General features: G+C 48.3%; 1 protein-coding gene across 1 annotated transcript in view; it reads right to left on the reverse strand.

The window, feature by feature from the left end:
- BANF2 (BANF family member 2) overlaps positions 1-9,008 on the reverse strand; it is a 34,319-nt gene extending 25,311 nt beyond the window's left edge. Inside the window, exons 1-2 of the mRNA XM_077872094.1 lie at positions 8,854-9,008; positions 7,581-7,833 (exon numbers count right to left, since the gene is read on the reverse strand). The gene's annotated coding sequence lies outside the window, so the exon portion shown is untranslated. The remainder of the gene's footprint in view (positions 1-7,580; positions 7,834-8,853) is intronic.
- Between the last annotated feature and the right edge of the window lie 6,918 nt (positions 9,009-15,926).

Consider the following 15,926-nt stretch of genomic DNA (forward strand, 5'->3'; position numbering starts at 1 on the left):
CTGTGGGAAGCCCAATGCGGTACTCGATCCCAGGACCCCAGGATCACAACCTAAGCCAAAGCAGACACTCAACCACTGAGCCACGTAGGTGTCCCTTTTATGCATTATTTCAAAAGAATCTGAAAAATTTGGACTTTTTTATGCACAAGCTCCCATTTTTAAAAATGTTGGACAATAATTCAAATATTGGTAACACAATGTAGACCCAACCAAACAAAGCCATTCCACCAGTTTGCCTCTCCTGCTGTAGATTTTTCTTTCCAGAAAACTGTCCAGCTTGCACATATAAATACAATTTGACATCAAATGTCAGAAATCTGTGGACCAGGGGCCCCAGGTTATGAACCTTTGCATTCAAGTTCCAACTCGTATGAAACCTTCATCTGGGGCAAGTGGTTCTCATCCTTAAACTTGGATGTGGTTTCCTGAGGACATGTTCTGACTTTCCCCATGAAGGTCATCTACAAACTGGCAACCAGCATTCTCACCTCCACTTCCCATCTTCCCACTCAGTAACCAGACACTTACTACTCCCAGCATCTTCCTGCAAGTCCCAACTGGGATTTTCACCTCAAAAGCATCCAATCATCAGGAAAATGCAAATCGAAACCACAATAAGATATCACCTCACACCTGTTAAAATGGCTAGGGTCAAAAAGACTGGACCTGACAGCTGTTGACAAGGATGTGGAAAAAAGATAACCCTTGTGCACTGTTGGTGGGAAAGCAAAGTGGTGCAGCCACTATGGAAAACAGTATGGAGGTTCCGAAATAGGGGAACAGTATGGAAGTTCTGAAATAGAACTACCACATGACCCAGCAATTCCACTTCTGGCTATTCATTCAAAGAAAAAATGAAAACACTGGGGCACCTGGGTGGCTCAGTGGTTGAGCATCTGCCTTCAGCTCAGGTCATGATCCTGGGGTCCTGGGATCAAGCCCCACATCAGGTTCCCCACAGGGAGCCTGCTTCTCCCTCTGCCTGTGTCTCTGCCTTTCCCTCTGTGTGTCTCATGAATAAATAAATAAAATCTTCACACACACAAAAAAAGAAAATGAAAGCACTAATTCGAAAAGATAACTGCACCCACGTGTTCATTGCAGCATTATTTACAACAGCCAAGACATAGAAACAATCGAAGTGTCTACTGATAGATGAGTGGATAAAGAAAATGTGGCATATACATAAAATGGAATATCACCAGCCGTAAGAAAGAAGAAAATCTTTCCATTTTCAACAACACAAATGAAACTTGAGGGCATTATGCTAAGTGAAATAAGTTAGAGAAAGACAAATACTGTATGATCCCACTTATATGTGGCATCTAAAGCACAAAAAAACAAAAGTACACTGAGCTCATAGATACAGAGAACAGATTGGTGGTTGCCAGAGGTAGGGGGTGGGGGTCAGTAAAATGGGAGAAGAGAGTCGAAAGGCACAAACTTCCAGCTATAAAAAAGTCACAGGGATGGAACCTACAGCTTAGTGACCTTAATTAATAAAACTGTATTGTGTATTTGAAAGTTGCTTGGAGAGTAGATCTGAGAAGTTCTTAAAAATTTGTAACTATGTATGGTATTGGAGGCTAACTAGACTTATTGTGATGATCACTTTGCAATATATACAAATATCAAGTCATTATGTTGTACACCTGAAACCAGTATAATGGTGTATGTCAATGGTATCTCAATTTTAAATACCTTTAAGGAGGGGGAGAAGTATCCACTGGTGGAGACATGGTTTCTACTAATGGAAACCCGGCTGACAACGCTAGGGTGTGGTCCTTCATCTCTTCCCTTCTGGGCCTTGATTGCTGATGGCAGGTGCCCCTCCCCACCCCAGTCATGCTGGGCACTGGCTCTGCTCTCATGGGCCACCCCCCTCTCATGACATCACTGCTCCACCTGGTCTTTGAATAGAGTCATCTGGAAGTGACCAAAGAGACACAGATGCCACCCGCCTCTCATACAGAGGGAAACCTGAAAAGCCCTTTGCACTTCCTGGACTCTGAGCCATTGCCATCCGCGCCGTGCTGCTTCTCCGGGCGGCAGTGCAGAGGCAGAAGAGAGCCAAGCCAGGGCTCTGGCTGGACCTGTGTTTGATCTTGGCCTTGCAGGGACCTGGACCTGAGCCCACTTCTCCGTTACCACCGTCACACACCATCACACACCATCACGTCAGAAGTCCTCACTATGGATAGGCAAGTCATGTTGAATCCTCAGAACACATGCATGTGTAAAACCCTCCCAAGAGAGCTGTGAGGCAGGACATTTAGCCCCATCGAACAGATCAGAAAACTGAAGCTTAGCGAGGTTAACAGCACATCCACGAGTGTGTACTTGGCAGAGAGGAGCTTGAATCTCTCATGTTGAACTAATACTCATAAGTTCTGCCAACCGACCAATGGCCACTTTCTACTGTTTATAAATGTGGGCCGTTGAGTGGCTCGGAAGCACCACATGTGAAGTGCCCCGACCAGAGCGGTCCTCAGAGACGCTGTGTGATAATCGCCACGTCACATCCCCCTGACGTAAGCATCCGTCTGGACTTATGGTGCCCGCTTAGCCCCAGGCACCTTCTCTCCTCTGGCCGCCCCCTGCCTGGCACTCCCGATGTCCTGGCTGTCCCTACTCTTCCACGTCTGGAACCTTCCATGTCTGGCCAACCTTGGAGCCTCTTCAACCTCACAGTGCTGCCATCTTGCTGGGCGGATGGCTGTGTTTCTCTGTTCAACCCACAGGCCTTCCTGCCAGGTCGGTGGCTCTGCCAGTGGCGAGGGGCAGGTCCCAGGCTGGGGTCAGCACTTGGGGAGCCTGATGCCCCTCCCAGGGGCTGTGCCACGGAAGAGCCCCTGCAGGGAATATCTGGGAGACAGGAGAACAGGGGGAAGGAAACAAGCAGCCCTGGGGCACAGGCCGCCCTGAGCTACAATGCAATGCTTCCATGTGGCGTCAGATTTGTCACTGTCACAGCAGTTGAGGAGACACTCCATACTAACTAGTTACCTTAACTTGCCTGAATCACTTTCCCTTTCTTGGCCTCAGTTGTTTCATCTATAAAATGGGTGAAGTGGGGTTAGGTTGATAATTTTCTAAAGTGTGCTCAAAAGAACAATAGCCTTCATTACCCCCCCACCCCCACTCTTGAGAATTCAGTGTAGGCCAGCTTATTCAAGGCTCTGACAAGTCCTGTGTGGCAAGGGAACTGCTCTGTTTTGGCCTAATCCATTGTCTCCTAAGCTTCCTGGACCACATAGCCTTTAATTTTTTTTTTTCATTTATTTATGATAGTCACACACAGAGAGAGAGAGAGAGGCAGAGACATAGGCAGAGGGAGAAGCAGGCTCCATGCACTGGGAGCCCGACGTGGGACTCGATCCCCGGTCTCCAGGATCGCGCCCCGGGCCAAAGGCAGGCGCTAAACCGCTGCGCCACCCAGGGATCCCCATAGCCTTTAAAGTAACTTCACTTAACATCCCTTGGGCCAGTGTTCTGAGGGACATGCCTTGGCTAATTTTCAAGTCTTTTCTGGTACTAAAGGGTTCATCCCCTTTGAGTCTGTGCTAGGGGCCAAGAGGCCTGGTTGGCTGCGGGCTCCCTGGAATTGATAAAGTCCCTCTGCTTCCCCAGCCATCACAGAACATCTGTTCTCATGGCCAACTGTGGTGAGTTCTTGGCTTCTCAAGAGCTGTCTCCCTTCTCTGATTTTTGCACCTTTCCTGACCCCATTCTGTGTGGCCTGGGTGGGACTGGCCTCATCACCTGGCTCCAGGAGCATACCTATGACCTAGGCCTGGCCGTTGAGGTAACACAACCTCCTGGCCACCATGATTGGCTCATTGTGGGCATGGGACTCCAGTGGGACCAAGCAGAGAGAACTCTGGCACTTTTGCTAGAAAGATTAGGAAAGAAATGGTGCCTTCTTCCTGGTGTGGTTGCAAAGCAGGGGATCCTCTCTTCCTTCACTTTGGGAGAGCCTTCCAGAGAGATCTCCAGCGGGAGGCAAAGCTGATGATAGTGACAATTTTCTGACAATATCACTGAGGGACTGGGTCCAGCCATTCCTGAAACCACAGCATGCCCATCAATCCTTTTCCATTAAGTTATTTTGAGTTTGATTCTAAACTGTAACTGAAAGAGCCCCACCCCACCAATTTTACAAGAGGTGTGGTGGGCATCCAATATTGGAGTGAAGGAGGAAGGAGCTATAGAGCTTGGAGAAGCAATGTGTGGGAAGCTTCTGGGGGATGGAGTAGGATGATTCTCATGGTGTTGTGTGGACACGAGCCTGGGGACCAGGGGAGAAGGGACTGATCACATGAACCTTGGTAATAATGAGCAATGCTTAACCCAGTGGAATGATGCACCAGGGGTTGTATTGGGACCAAACCTAAACATAGACCAGCCCTGGCAGGATGCCCTCTAATACAGGCTTTCCTGTGGTTCTGGTGGTCATGGACTCAAGGCTTGGCATCTCCTGGGAGCTTGTTAGGAATGCAGAATCTCAGGCCACACCCCAGACTTACTAATAGCAGGATCTTCATTTTAACAAGGTGCCAAGTGGTACGTGTATTCAATCCAGTTTGAGAAGCAATGTGATTGGGCTATTGGGAGTGACTGCAGGAGCATGCACAGGTGGGTATCATGAGGTCCTTCCCTTCTGTATGCCCTGCCCACCTGTATGCCTGCCCACCAGGAGGTGGGCAGTCTCCTCCACTCCCTTTATCTGGGCTTGCGAGGATTTGCTTAGACCAACAGAATGTGGTGAAGCAGTGGTGCCAAGACTGTGCTTTGCCCTCAAGAACCCTGGCAGCTCTGAATCCTCTCTCAGAAGCCAGCTGTCATAAAGTCTGACTAGAGACCTCCATGCTAACCACATGGAGATGCCATCTGGAGGCCGTGTGAGCTCCCAGTGCCATGTGAGCTGAGCCCTACCCAAATTTCTGACCCAGGGCATTGGGAGACCTAATTGACCATTGCTGTATTAAACCACTACATTTTGAGTTACACAGCAAAAGCCTACTGAGGCAGTGCCTGTCTTTCCTCCTGCAGGGTATTCACTGGCTGTAGACACTATGCTGAGCACATTCCACCTGCCAGGTGCTAATCCAGGCACTGTTCCAGGTCCAGGGTGGAGTGATCATGAGACATAGCACCCCTGCTCTTGCCCAACTGAAGTTCTTATCCAGGAAGATGGTAGCAGACAGGACAATATCGAAGCACAATGCAACAGTGGAATGTTTGTGCCCCCCACCCCCAGCATTCATATATCACCCTAACCCCTAGAGTGACATAATAGGAGGTGGGGTCTTTGGGAGGTGGTTAGGTCAGTAGGTGATTAGGATGAAACATTCATGAGTGGGATTAGTGCCCTTACAAAAGGAAGCCCAGAAAGCTCTCTTCCCACCATATGAGGCAACAACCAGAAAAAGGCTGCCCATAACTCCAAAGCGAATGCTCGCCAGAACCTGTCCATGCTGGCCTCAGATCTCAGACTTTGGCCTCCAGAACTATGAGATATGTTTGTTGTTTGTAAGCCAGTCAGTAGTGCTTTTTTATAGCAGTCTGAACTAAGATGCACGATATTTTGGAGAAATTAGTAGCAGTTTAGAGTGGAGCTGGGGACACTATCAGACAACACAGGGAAGGGTGCTCTGAGCAGACACTCTTGATCTGAGGCAGTGATGTTGGACAGGAGCAAACTGTAAAATGACCAGAGGGAAGGGCAATGCTGCCAAAGCCTCAAGGGAACTATTTGGCTTATTGGAGGCTTAGAATGATGGTTTGGTTGGTGAATGGGGTGGGGAGGAGGTGTCTTGGGGGAGAGGAGGGAATGAGGTCAAGAGATGAAATCACAAAAGTTAGCAGGGCTATAGTTACCCTGCCCGGGTACCCTGTCCTAGCCACACAAGGTATTTAGGCCAAACTGACATTAAAATTAAAATTGATAATTTGGTTTCTCAGTTCCATTAGCTACTTTTCAAGTACTCAAGAGCCACACTCATGGCTCTTGGCCATGGTACTCATGGCTCCTGGCTACCATATGGGACAGCACAGATGAGAATATCTCCCTCAATGGGGAAAGTTCTACTGGCCAGTGCTGGCTATAGAAGAAATCAGGAGTAAACCAGGGTTCAAGGTCAGACCATGTGCTCTCGAGCTTGGCACTTCATTAAATCTCTTGAGGTTCTGCTTTTCCCCAGGATTAAATGAGGTTCTCACAGGTTAACAGTGGGTATGAATTAGCCACAGCAAGATGCCAAGTCCACGAACAGTTGAACTAGGGTCTTACCAGGAGAGCATGTTCAAGGCTTCATCCATGGTAACTGGCAGCAAAAAGGCCTGTTTAACTGACTTCTTTGCAACCTCATTTAAGCTGCCAATTTGGGGCTCCCTGATGTGAAAAAAAGAACAGAGCGTGGCTACTATTTCAGGGCAGTGCGCAGAAGGGAAATTGCTACAATTAGCCAAAGCTGATTTTGATTAGCATATTTTCTTCCTTGGCGCATAACATCTGTTGGTGTGGAAACAGTCGCTCTGTCTTTTCCCATCAGGGCGAGTGGCACAGGCATTGAAGGAGGCAGGCCTGGGGGAGCCCAACAACAGCCAGGACAGAGTCAAAGAGGAGGTAAAATAGCCCCTGAGAAGCTGGGCAAGCTACCAGCAGTTTGTCCTTAGGAGGGATAAATAGGAAAGTGCTTCCCGGCACAGGCTGGGAGGTGGGAGGTGGAGGTGCATACTGTCCTTGGAGTTGGTGAGACCTGCATTGTCATTATTGTTTGTGGCGGTGCCACGAGTCCCTGACCCCTTGGGGCAGTTACCCAACCACCCTCATCTGAGAAATTCGGACCATGACACATCTACCTGACGGGTGAGGGGCAGATTACATGAAATAATCGCTGTAAACACACTTGCAGGCAGTAAGTGCTCAGTAAGTGTTGCTGAGTCATAATCTTCATAGGAAAGAGTTTTAGGATAAGAGAGATGGGCTAAGGGATGTTTGGTCAGCATTCAGGCTGATTCCAGGGCTGGCACTGTCACCCCTTCATTCATTTATTCAACAAATACTCATGTTGGGAATTGACTCTGTGGCCTTGGATCACCCCCCAGAACCCGCCTGGCCACCTGCTTTCTACCTAGGGCCCAGCAGGTTGGTAGAGCTGGTCTCTATGGCTCCTTCCAAGCTTTCCTCACTAACAAAGTTGGCAGCCACCCTGGAAGGCCTGACCCATTTGGGTTCAAACATGGAAGGTTAGCAAGGTTTTGAGACCCAGTTCCTGCAATCTGGGATTTGGAACAGCTTTTAAAGATCTTTTGGTTCAGCTCCCCGCTGATCACAAGGGTCCTGTCCCAGCCCTGCTAACGGAAGGCACCCAGTTTGCCCGGATGCGTCCAAAGGCACTCTCTCTGCCTCCCAAAGAAGTCCATTCTATTTTCAGAGTGCTCTAATCTATGGATATGCTTGTCTGTATATGGAGTGTATAGAAATTCTAGGTTAATGTCCCTCTAAAAACGCGGCACCCAGCACAGAACATAGTTCTCAGTTTCCATATCTATAAAATGAGCACAAAAATACCTACTTCACCTTCTTGGTGGCAGGAATCAAGAGCAACGACAGGGATAGTGGATCTGATACTTAGTAGGTACTTAATGTTTGTTCCTTGTGTCCCCTAATGAGGGCTGTTGCAGGTGGAGGACTATGGATCCCTCTGGCTCCAACCTCTAGACTTCTTTTCTCTTGGCGGGGCCTGGGATGGAGCTACGATGTTCCCAGCAGGCTTGGTGGATCACTACAACTTGGACTTTCACATGTATGGAGAGGCTGGCAGTCAGCTGTCATAACAAGACAAAGAAAAGGATGATAAAGCCTGGGGTCAGAAGATTTCTCCAATTGCCTCATTCTCTGCTTTATGCATTCAGGTAAAGCCAAGAGCCTGCTTGATATCATGTGCCCCCCAAAAAACACCCCTGTGCATGCATTGTTCTGTGCCTGTGCACACCTGTTGGTTCCTACGGATGGTGAATGGTCCAGGCGGATGTGGGAAGCCAGTGGACAGACAGGGCAGTGGAGGAGGCTGGCTCTGCCTCCTGGGGCCGCCTGTGCCCATCCCCACTGTTGGCTGTTAAAGGCCTTTGGGCCTAAGACCCCCTCAAGCCACTGCTGGTGACTTAGCTGGGAAAAGCCAGCATCTTGCCCTCACCCCCCACATTCTCCCTTGTTTCCTACTCTTCCAGTGTTCTAACCCATCTACCCACTTCCCATGATGGTCTCAAATCTCTCCCACTGTCCCAAGAGGGACAGAAGGGATTTAATACACTGGGCATTACTGGGGGTTGGATTTAAAAGCAGCCAAAGAGAAAAGGCAAAGTGTACAGAGAGGAAGGCCATTATGCACAGTCAGAGGGGAGGTGGTCTCCGCATCCCTCTCGCTGCCAGAGAAGCTGCACCTGCTCACACTGCTGTGAGGGTATCACGGGGCCAATGGCTGCCTTTGCCCCAAGCTGGGACTCAGAGCGCTGCTCTAGTGGCTATGCTATCTGAGAGCCTGGCCTCCCTGCCCCAGAATCTCTATCAGGCACCCAGATGACCTTTGCCCAGGGAGCCAGGGCAGGTGGCAGACTGGGCCTAGGAGGTGATTAGAATATCAGTTCCTGCAGATGGCAACTCCGCACAACACGTCAGGAAAGGGGTGTCTGTACCAGGGGAGGCAGCTTCCCCAGGAAGGGCTCACGTTTGTCTTGGCACACTCCTGGACACCAGATTGGACCTGCTGCTGTGAGTCTGGGACCCCAAGGCCAGCCAGTCATCAGCTGGGTTTCTTTTCGTGGTTCTCAGAAAGTCTGAATACTCACCAAGAGTGCCTGGCAGGCCAGCGCCCCAGGTCAGCTCGTCTGGGTTGCGGTGGCCCTGTAAATGCAGGTCAGCCCTAGGAGGGTAAGCTTATATACTGGGCTCATGGGCCAGTCAGTCCTGAGATCCTGAATGGGGCCACATTGTGATGTCACACCACTGGGGTCCCCAACAAGGTCTGCTGTCACTGCTTATATCAGGGGGCTGAGAGTCTCTTCTGAAGGAATAACACATCTGGCTGCTGTTCTGGCTGGCACTGTTGAAAAAGCAACTGCTCTGCTAGAGGCTATCAGCTGGGTGACACCGTGACCCCAGTGCCGTGTGTGACTCCAGTGCCGTGTGTCCCCTACCCCGTCTGGTTTGGGTCCACACAAAGTAAACCAAGTGCCTCCTTTAATTTTTCCCACACAAATCCACCCCCAACCCTTAACTCTTCCTTTGCACATTTTCTATGATTGATTTAAAATCAAAGTCCGGGGCAGACCCATGACTTTTCCCCCACTGCCCACCTGGTATGTTCAGAGGCAAGCAGAAGAATTTAAATATTAGCTCAGAAAACAAACAGGAAAATGTGCATCTCCCCCGCCCACTCTCTTTGGTCAAACCCAACACAGATGCCTCTCAGGGCAGCTTCTGTAGCTTTGTATGCTTGCACCGCTTTCCTCTGCAGGTGATTGGTAATTCGGTACAATTTCCATTTAATAAGCCCTCATAGAAAGGGAAAGCCCACAAGAGGGGCCAGAGTCTGAAAGGTTTCTAGAAGTTCCATCCCCTTACTTCTCCGGTGCTTGAGGTCGGGAGTAGGAAGCATTCTAACCAAAGAGCACATGGCCTTGCCTTAGAAACTATCCTAAATTTTAGAGAAAACTGTTTTTCAAGCTTTAAGGTACATTTGAAACATCTGGAGGGCTTGTTAAACTACAGACTCCCTCCCCAGAATTCCTGACTTTGGTAAGTCTGGTGTAGAACTCAAGACTCTACATTTTTGACCAGTTTCCAGGTACCGTTGCTGCTGCTGGTCCAGGGAGTACACTTTAAAAAGCATTGCTTGTGTAATGTGATGGTGCTAGTCTTCTGGGTTTGATCCTAAAATAACGCTGCCAGCTGGTGGCAGTATTCAGAGGTTGCTGGAGAACAAAAGGAAGCTATAGCTTTGGGGCCAAAGCTAGCTGAGCCCTCTGAGTTCAACCTACCTGCTTTATTGAGGATCTGTTCATTGCCAGTGCTGAGCCACGTCAGGGAGGCACAGCTCATGTCTGCACCCTGCCCATGGCTTCCTGGCTTTATGACTCCTGTGCACGAAGGTAGCCTGGCTTCCAGCCGCCAACACTTAAGTCTCTTTGGGGGCTTTCCCCAGCTGCTGGAGCCCACCCTGCATGCAGGCAGTGCAGGTGTGAGCCGAGGAATTGAAGTCTTCCCAGGAACCTCCTCAACCAATGACTGTTAGTGGTTGGTGGATAAATACCCCAGCTCCTTCCCACGTAGGTGGAGTAGCTTGGAGGTCTGCTCGGTGCTATCTTCCATAGGCTTCCACAGGACTGAGCCTCTGTTGCCCACAGTGGTAACTGGCTTGATAATACACCTTATCTTGCTGCCCTCCCAGAGCCTCTAAAGAAACCATTTGCCCTTGGATCCTCCTTTCAAGGTCTGCTTCTGGGGGAACCCAGGCTAAGACACCATGAATGAGGAATGGCTTTTGCCCCTCAGTAAGTTCCCGTTTAGTGGGAGAAGGACACTCTTGTGGCTTTAGTACAATCAGGAATTTCTGGGCATTGCTGGTGAGTGTCGGGTCTCCAGGCAGATGGAGACATTCTACTGGTTGCCCTTTGGAGTGTCATCAAGGATGCCTCTGCCTGGAGGAAATGGGGGAGCTCAGAGGACATCTCAGGGGGGAGACCAGGGGGAAGAAGGAGCCTGGCAACCCGCCCAAAGGTTTTCTTCCACATAGGCAGGCCTGAACGGCATCCCTACAGGGGACTGATTTGCTATGCAAATTCCTCTTGCTTCCCTTTCCCTGTACAATTTCTCCTGAAAGACGAATATGGAGGTAGACCTGGAACCATCTAAAATATGGCTCTTGCTAGGTTTGCTGGGAGCACTAGCAAGAGGGGTTGATACTTGGAGAGGGGTTGATAAGGGTCTCTGCTGGCCTGACAGGATTAATATACTTTTCTAGGTGCCCACCCCTCTGCCATGCCTGTGTCTGCCTCACATCTGAGCTGTAGTAGGGTTGATCCAACTCCTCCCTTGCCCCTTGCAGTGGGTGCGATCCCCGGAATCCTCCCACGTACCCCTCGGCATCAGCCGCGTCAGCCCTCCCAGAGACCCCCGCCCCCGTACGAATGTTTGGATCGTACAAACATACGATCCAAATGAACACACTCCACATGGCATCGAAACACTCTTCAAGTTCCTGGCCCCGTCGGTCGGGACTTCATGTACAGAAATTAGGGAATGGCCTCAGTCACCAGTCGGCTGGGCATCTACCAGGCACCCCAGAGTTCTTCTTTCTCCCCAATTCAACTTGGCTTGAGGGAGTGCGAAGCGTAGTACCGGAGCATTGTGTCGAGGATAGCGTTAATCTTTCCAGCATTGCCCAGGACTCAAAAATAGTGGCTACCAAACAACTATTAGCCCTGTCTCTAGACAAAAGGATCACATACACGAAGGGGCCCGATCCCGGGACCTCATCACACAGCTAAGAGATGAAAACGGGCTCAGCTGGTACCTTCAAAGACAGCATTTTCTACATCCACTTCCTATTTTAGACTCTCACAAAAATGCCTTTGGCCTGATCCTTTTGTTTTTGTGATTAATTTAAAGGAAATCATCTAAAATATGTGAGGAATATATGCATTCACATGTTGGTTTCAGTGTTATTTAGAAATGTGGGAAATTGGAAATCATTTAAATGTCTAATAGAAATGATTGAATACATTGTAGAGAATCCTCTTGTTGGAGTATTAGGAGCCATTAACATAATGGTCACTAAGACGACAGAGAATGGTCATTTTAAGTGTAAACTTAAGAAGCAGAGGCTACAGAGAATTACAACTATGGAAACACTTGCCTGTGAAAAAATGCTCAACATTAGTGATCAGGGAAATGCAACTTAAAACTCCCCCACACTCATAAGAGTAGCTATAGTAAAAAAAAGAAAAAAAAAAAAAACCAGCAATATGAAGCGTTGGTAAGAATGTGGAATAAAGGGGATCCCTGGGTGGCTCAGTGGTTGAGCGCCTGCCTTCCACCCAGGGCGTGATCCTGGGGTCCCAGGATCGAGTTCTGCATCTGGCTCCCTGCATGGAGCCTGCTTCTCCCTCTGCCTATGTCTCTGCCTCTCTCTCTCTCTGTCTCTCATGAATAAATAAATAAATAATCTTAAAAAAAAAAACAAACAATGTGGAATAAGCTGGGGTGCCCAGGTGGCTCGGTCAGTTAGGCATCTGCCTTTGGCTCAGGTCATGGTCTCAGAGTCCTGGGATGGAATCCCACATTGGGCTCCCTGCCCAGTGGGGAGTCTGCGTCTCCCTCTCCTTCTGCCCTTCCCCATTGCTCATTCTCTCTCTCTCAAAAAAAAAAAAAAAAAAAGAAAGAAAGAAAGAAAGAAAGACCTTAAAAAAAAAGTGCAGAATAAGCTGAATTCCTATACATTGTAAAATGGTACAACCCCTTTGGAAAAGCACTTGGTAGTTTTCTTTAAACATACAGATCTACTAAATGACCCAGCACATCCACTTCCAGGTATTTACTCAAGAGAAATGGAAACGCCTCCACAGATGTACAGGATGTTCATAGCTGCTTTATTTGTGATGTCCCCAAATGAGAATCAACTCAAATGTTCATTAACAGGTAAATAAATAAACAAATTCATATATATATATATATTCTTGTAATGGAATATTAGTCAGCAACAAACAGAAACAAACTCCTGGTACCTACATGGTAACATGCTAAAACTCAGAGACACAGTGAACAACAGAGGCCAGAGACAGAAGAATACACACTTGACTCCATAAAGTTCTGGAACAGGCAAAACTAGTCTAAGGTTGCAGAAGTAAGTTTAGTGACTTCCTGGAGGAGAGGGTGGGGTGGGGTGAGGGAGTGACTAATGGGGTAAGGGAAGTTGTGGGATAAAGAAATGTTCTAGATCTTTAGCATAGTGGTGATTACTCAGGTGCTTGTATTTGCCAGAACTCGTTAACCTGCACAGTTAAAACACATGGATTTTAAAGCATGTAAATTATACCTCGATAAGGTAATATGTGTTTGTGGTATGTGTCTATATGACATGTATGACATATCTGTACATTCATATACATGTCATATAAATACACACACACACACACTGCTTTTTGAGGAGGAAAAACCAGAAGGTAATACACTAAAATGTAAAAAGCAGTTGTGTTTCACTAATGAGTTTTCATTTTCTTTTTTTTAAAAAAAGATCTTATTTATTCATGAGAGACAGAGAGAGAGAGAGTCAGAGACACAGGCAGAGGAAAAGCAGGGTTCCTGCGGGGAACCTGACACGGGACTCGATCCCGGGACTCCAGGAGTACACCCTGGGCCGAAGGCAGTGCTAAACTGCTGAGCCACCTGGGCTGCCCACTACTAATGAGTTTATAGATGATTTCTTTTTCTTGCCTTAGATTTACCAAAATTTTACCTATATGGTCCTGTCCTTTATATGATAGGATAATAAATGTTCTTTTTTTTTTTTTATTCTCAAGTTGCTGGAGGCAAGCATTTATGGTAGTCTATAAACATACTTGGTTTTTATTGAGTGTGTGTGTGATGACTCCTATGGATTTCTCTGTCCACCAATCTAAATCTTCAAGCCAATTACAAATCTTGCACCCCCCTACTTAATTATTCATAATATCCTTGTCAGAAACAAAAACTGTCTTATATCATGCATATCTCTTCATATATTGTTTCTTTTTAACCGCATCATGTGCTCACCAAGGGCTAGAATAATATCTTTATTCTTTGTATTCCCAACAGTCCCTAGCACAGAAAAAGCATAGAAATTTGGAGAAAATAGACTTGAGCTAGCACAGGGCCGCTATGGACAGTGGCTCAGGCTGTGCACTGCACAAACTCCAAGCAATGATACAAATGGCTCCCCCTGCTGTGTGGATAGTGTGCTCTCTGGAGTTGTGCAGAGTTCTTGGTCAGAGGCCCTGTCTGCCACTTCCTAGTTTTGTGACCCGGAGGAAGTCAATAGGAATGTCGGGATGATTGAATTGAGATAGTGTGTGTTCAAAACCCAGTGCAAACTATAACAGAGTCTACAATGTTATATGTGATGATTCTCAAAATAAATCTGGTCCCTGCCTTTACGCTTTGCTCATTACCATCACTTCCTCATCAGCTTTTCCTCAATTCCCTGAAATTGCGAAACATGTTCCTGCCTCAGGGCCTTTGCACATGCTGTTCTCTCTCCCCAGAAGATTTTTGCACCGACGTCCTCTGGCAGCTGGTCTCTTTGAGTGATCCAGATTTTGGTTGCAGTGTCCCTTGAGGCTCTACCTGAGCATCCTAAAATAGACTCCTCCCCACTGTCATTTTCTATCTCGCCACCGTGTGTCATGAATATCTGAATAAGGAGGCGATTGTGCCGCCCACGGAGGGGAGGCGAGGCGAGGCGAGGCGGGCGGCCGGGAGGCACCCCCGACTGACAGGCCTCCCGCCAGGTACTTTGTCGCCTGCTCCTTTCCCTTTTCCCTCCCCGGCTGGGAGCGAGGACGCGGGCCCATCGGCCTCTGCCCTGTTCCTCGGCCGAGTGCGGGGTTTCCCTGAAGTCCCGCCGCCGCCGCCGCGAGCGCTGCCACCGCCCCAGGGGAACTTCCTGCGCGGTGCGGAGCCCGGAGCCCGTCAGCTTTCCTGCCTGAAAGGAGGGAGCCGGTCCTCCACCACCGGCGCGCTTGGTCCGCTGAGGGCGGGAGGCCTGCCTGCAAGACGTTTGATGTGGGTTTGTAGGTGCGTCATTCGGGAAATCGGGCCACGGCCGGCCCCCGCCCCCGTGGGCCCGCGAGCACCCCTGGGGGTGCCCACAGCCGAGGCAGGCCAGGGCCTGGAGACTCGGGCAGAAATGCACCCCCACGGCCCCGCAGAGCGCCACCCCGCACATTTCCAGAAAGCTCTTCTGCCCTCTCTCTTCCTTCTTCTTCTGAAATGTGCACGGTTCCTGGAGGGAGTCACTCATGAGGTCCTGCTTCGCAAACCGGAAAACAGGCGGGTTGTCCCCAGTGCCTGGACCCGATGCCACCAGATAAATAGCCAGAGTCTTTTTACACCGTGGTGATGATCTAAAAGCACATATATATAAAGATTGTATTTATTTATTCATGAGAGACACAGAGAGAGAGGCAGAGACACAGGCAGAGGGGGAAGCAGGCTCCATGCAGGGAGCCCGCGTGGGACTAGAATGGGACCCCAGGATCATGCCCTGAGCCAAAGGCAGACATTCAACCACTGAACCACCCAGGGGTCGCTTAAAAGCTTATATTAAAACAAACAACGTATATTTATAAATAGAAAATAATGTAGAAGGAAAAAGGTAAAAAATGTTACTTTATGAGGTTGGGACTTCAGGGGATAATTTATACCTTCCGTGATACTTTTTCCTATATTATCTGCATCATGTACAGTGTTTATATATATATATATGATAAAAAACAATAAAATGATTTCCATTTTTAGAAAATCTATCCTTGGGAATATATTTGGAGAAGAATGCAAAAATTACATGGATTATTAATATAAACCCAAATGCCTTCCTGATTTAGATGGTTTAGAGCCCAGAGCCCCCCATCCACAATAGCCACCTTCACTCTCTCGTCTTTAGAAGGCAGGTCAGGTGCAAATGTTGAAGAGACATTGCATGGTAAATCAGTAAAACTTTAGTGTGAATTAGTCCAAGTTCTTGCTTTCTGTCCCTCTCTCTCTTTCCCTCACACACACACCATACCACCACCACAACCACCACCATCACAGATGGCACCTAAACTCAGCAAGAATCTATGGACTCACAGTAAAATGACCCTAGAAGCAGAAAAAACAAAAGTCT

This window comes from Canis aureus, chromosome 26 (assembly GCF_053574225.1).
Source record: "Canis aureus isolate CA01 chromosome 26, VMU_Caureus_v.1.0, whole genome shotgun sequence".
Taxonomy (NCBI): domain Eukaryota; kingdom Metazoa; phylum Chordata; class Mammalia; order Carnivora; family Canidae; genus Canis; species Canis aureus.